A 5,148-nucleotide genomic window follows, 5' to 3' on the forward strand; every position below is an offset into this window, starting at 1 on the left:
TCCCACACCCCTCACTGTAACACTGATATACCCCACACCCCTCACTGTAACACTCTGATATACCCCACACCCCTCACTGTAACACTCTGATATACCCCACACCCTTCACTGTAACACTCTGATATACCCCACACCCCTCACTGTAACACTCTGATATACCCCACACCCCTCACTGTAACACTCTGATATACCCCACACCCCTCACTGTAACACTCTGATATACCCCACACTCCTCACTGTAACACTCTGATATACCCCACACCCCTCACTGTAACACTCTGATATACCCCACACCCCTCACTGTAACACTCTGATATACCCCACACTCCTCACTGTAACACTCTGATATACCCCACACCCCTCACTGTAACATTCTGATATACCCCACACCCCTCACTGTAACACTCTGATATACCCCACACCCCTCACTGTAACACTCTGATATACCCCACACCCCTCACTGTAACACTGATATACCCCACACCCCTCACTGTAACACTCTGATATACCCCACACCCCTCACTGTAACACTCTGATATACCCCACACCCCTCACTGTAACACTCTGATATACCCCACACCCCTCACTGTAACACTCTGATATACCCCACACCCCTCACTGTGACACTCTGATATACCCCACACCCCTCACTGTGACACTCTGATATACCCCACACCCCTCACTGTAACACTCTGATATACCCCACACCCCTCACTGTAACACTCTGATATATCCCACACCCCTCACTGTAACACTCTGATATACCCCACACCCCTCACTGTAACACTCTGATATACCCCACACCCCTCACTGTAACACTCTGATATACCCCACACCCCTCACTGTAACACTCTGATATACCCCACACCCCTCACTGTAACACTCTGATATACCCCACACCCCTCACTGTAATACTCTGATATATCCCACACCCCTCACTGTAACACTCTGATATACCCCACACCCCTCACTGTAACACTCTGATATACCCCACACTCCTCACTGTAACACTCTGATATACCCCACACCCCTCACTGTAATACTCTGATATATCCCACACCCCTCACTGTAATACTCTGATATACCCCACACCCCTCACTGTAACACTCTGATATACCCCACACCCCTCACTGTAATACTCTGATATATCCCACACCCCTCACTGTAACACTCTGATATACCCCACACCCCTCACTGTAACCCTCTGATATACCCCACACCCCTCACTGTAACACTCTGATATACCCCACACCCCTCACTGTAACACTCTGATATACCCCACACCCCTCACTGTAACACTCTGACTTGCTCTGTCTGAATACCACTTTAATAAATGTTTAATTTCAGCCGTGTTTTTTTTATTGGAACCTTGTTTGCCCAGTGCTGACCCTGGGTGACGGTTTGTACTCACTGATCAGTCTGCCTTGGGGTCTCATTTATCAGTCGCAGAGTGTTATGGCACCAGAGGCCATTCAGCCCATCATTTACGGACTGGCTATCAAACACCTATCCATTGGTTGTCAAATAGGAGGCAGAGAGTGGGGGTCAATGGGTGCTATTCGGATTGGCGGTTGGTGACTAGTGGGGTGCCCCAGGGGTCGGTGCTGGGGCCTCAGCTATTTACCATTTATATAGATGATCTGGAGGAGGGAACCGAGTGTAGGGTGTCGAAATTTGCTGATGACACCAAGATTGGGGGAAAGGCAAATTGTGCGGAGGGTGTGGAGAGTCTGCAGAAGGATCTGGATAGGCTGGGCGAATGGGCCAGGAAATGGCAAATGGAATTTAATGTTGGCAAGTGTGAGGTGGTCCACTTTGGTAGGAAGAATGGTAGGAAGGACTATTACTTACGTGGCGAAAAACTGCAGCAGGCGACGGTGCAGAGGGACCTCGGGGTCCTTGTGCATGAGTTGCAAAAACCCAGCTTGCAGGTGCAGCAGGTGGTCAGGAAGGCGAATGGGATGCTGGCCTTCATAGCGAGGGGGATTGAATATAAAAGTAGGGAGGTCTTGCTGCAGCTGTATAGGGCATTGGTGAGGCCGCAGCTGGAGTACTGTGTGCAGTTTTGGGCGCCGCACCTGCGCAAGGATATTTTGGCCTTGGAGGGAGTGCAGAGGAGGTTTACTAGGCTGATACCGGAGTTGAGGGGGTTGAGCTATGAGGAGAGGCTGAATAAACTAGGCTTGTACTCGTTAGAGTTTAGAAGAATGAGGGGAGATCTCATTGAGACGTATAAGATGATGAATGGGATGGATAGGATAGAGGTGGAGAGACTCTTCCCGCTCAAAGAAGACAGCAGGACTAGGGGGCACAGCCTCAAGATAAAGGGGGGGCGGTTTAGAACGGAGTTGAGGAGGAACTTCTTCACTCAAAGGGTGGTGAATCTCTGGAATTCTCTGCCCGTTGAAGTGGTGGAGGCTGCCTCGCTAAATATTTTTAAGAAGCGGGTTGATGGGTTTTTGATAAGAGAGGGGATTAAGGGTTATGGGGAGAGGGCGGGAATGTGGAACTGAGCCACGACAGATCAGCCATGATCTTATTGAATGGCGGGGCAGGCTCGAAGGGCTAGATGGCCTACTCCTGCTCTTATTTCTTATGTTCTTATTCTCATCCCATTATCCAGCTGTCGCTCCAAAAATGCTGTTCCCATCATCAGTATTGGAAGCACAAAAGCTTTGCAGTTCGGGAGAGGTGATGGAAAGACTTTGTGTGTCAGCAACAATCCTGACATTAATCCAATGGATGTGTACTGACTCTTACACAGAAGCCAGATACGATCTAAGGAGATCCTTCGAAGTTGCCAAACGACAATACTACACCAAGCTAGGATCCCAGGCTCACCACACCAACCCCTGCCGAGTGTGGCAAGGTCTGCAAGACCTAACAGGCTACAAGATGAATTCATGTAAAATCGCCGGCTCGAACACACCCCTTCCTGATGAGCTCAGTGCATTCTACGCCCGTTTTGAGCAAGAGGTCAGTGAGACTCTGCCCCCCACCCTGGATGAACCTGTATCTGGGGTCACCATTACAGGTGTCAAAGCAGCTTTCTCCAAGGTCAACCCAGGGAAAGTGACTGGCCCGGATGGGATACCCGGATAAGCACTCAGATCCTGCGTGGATCAGCTGGTGGCGGTATTCACAGATATCTTCACCCTCTCTTTACAACTATCTGAGGTCCCTATCTGCTTCAAGAAGACGACCATCATCCCGATACCTAAGAAAAACCAGGCAGTGTGCCTTAATGACTATCGACCGGTGGCTCTGACATCCATCATTATGAAGTGCTTCGAAAGGTTAGTCATGGCACGAATCAATTCCAGCCTCCCAGACTGCCTGGATCCACTACAGTTTGCCTATCACCACAACAGGTCCACAGCAGACACCGTCTCCCTGTCCCTGCTCTCAGCCCTGGAACACCGAGATAACAAGGACACCTATATCAGACTCCTATTTATTGACTACAGCTCAGCCTTCAACACCATTATTCCCACCAAACTCATCTCCAAACTGTGGCTCCTCCCTCTGTGACTGGATCCTGAACTTCCTAATCACAAACCGCAATCAGTAAGGACAGGTAACAACACCTCCTCCACAATCATCCTCAACACCGGTGCCCCACAAGGCTGTGTTCTCAGCCCCCTCACTAAACTCCTTATACACCTGTGACTGTGTGGCCAAATTCCCCTCCAATTCGATTTGAAGTTTGCTGATGACACCACCGTAGGGGGTCGGATCTCAAACAATGACCAGACAGAGTACAGGAATGAGATAGAGAATCTGGTGCGGCAACAATAATCTCTCCCTCAATGTCAACAAAACAAAGGAGATTGCCATCGACTTCAGGAAGTGTAAAGGAGAACATGCCCCTGTCTACATCAATGGGGATGAAGTAGAAAGGATCGAGAGCTTCAAATTTTTAGGTGTCCAGATCACCAACAACCTGTCCTAGTCCCCCCATGCTGACACTATAGTTAAGAAAGCCTCACCAATACCTCTACTTTCTCAGAAGACTAAGGAAATTTGGCATGTCAGCTACGACTCTCATCAACTTTTACAGATGCACCATAGAGAGCATTCTTTCTGGTTGTATCACAGCTTGGTCTGGGCTCCTGCTCTGCCCAAGACCGCAAGGAACAACAAAAGGTCGTGAATGTAGTCCAATCCATCACACAAACCAGCCTCCCATCCATTGACTCTGTTTACACTTCCCGCTGCCTTGGCAAAGAAGCCGGCATATTTCAAGGATCCCACGTACCCCAAAGATGTGCTGGTTAGGGTGCATTGGCCGTGCTAAATTGCCCCTTAGTGTTCTGGGATGTGTAAGTTAGAGGGATTAGCAAGGTAAATATGTGGAGTTCTTGGTAAGGCCTGGGGTGGGATTATGGGCAGTGCAGACTCGATGGGCCGAATGGCCTCCTTCTGCACTGTAGGGATTCTATGAATAAATTGAATCAAATCAAAGGATGCAGCGATGGTTGGGGGAGATATTTCTTCCTGCCATCCCTCGCAGTATGAGGCTCTTTGTGGGATCATGGGAAGTGTTGGGGAGGGTTGGTGTGTGGGGGTGTAGGGATGACGGGACTGGCTGATCCTCTGTCATCATCAAGGGCAGCACTGTGAGTTAGCACTGCTGCTTCACAGCTCCAGGAACCCAGGTTTGATTCGCGGCTTGTGTCACTGTCTGTATGGAGTCTGCACATTCTTCCTGTGTCTGCGTGGGTTTCCTCCGGGTGCTCCGGTTTCCTCCCGCAGTATCAAAGACATGCTGGTTAGGTGGATTGGTCATGGTAAATAGCCCATTAGTTCAGGGGGACTGGCTCGGGTAAATATGTGGGGTTATGGGAATAGGGCCAGGATGGGATTGTGGTCAGTGCAGAGTCGACGGGCCAAATGGCCTCCTCCTGCACTGCAGGGACTCTGATTCTATAAGAGCAAAGACTCCTCCGACACACTGGGGGCACTGCAGTCTGCTCTTGTTGGGTGTCTTCTGAAGCAATCCTTCAGCCCAGTGGAGGGGCTGTTGAGTCCTCCAGCCTAGGGGTGGTGTTGGAGGCTGTTTTCAGCTGTGTCCGCTCCTTGGGGGAATCTGCACAACTGATGCCAGAAAGTGATGGAGTCTCCCAGTGACTCCTCCAGGCCTGGGGT

The sequence above is a fragment of the Carcharhinus amblyrhynchos genome, unplaced genomic scaffold (genome assembly GCF_965287045.1).
Source record: "Carcharhinus amblyrhynchos unplaced genomic scaffold, sCarAmb.v2.hapA scaffold_971, whole genome shotgun sequence".
In the NCBI taxonomy this organism is placed as follows: domain Eukaryota; kingdom Metazoa; phylum Chordata; class Chondrichthyes; order Carcharhiniformes; family Carcharhinidae; genus Carcharhinus; species Carcharhinus amblyrhynchos.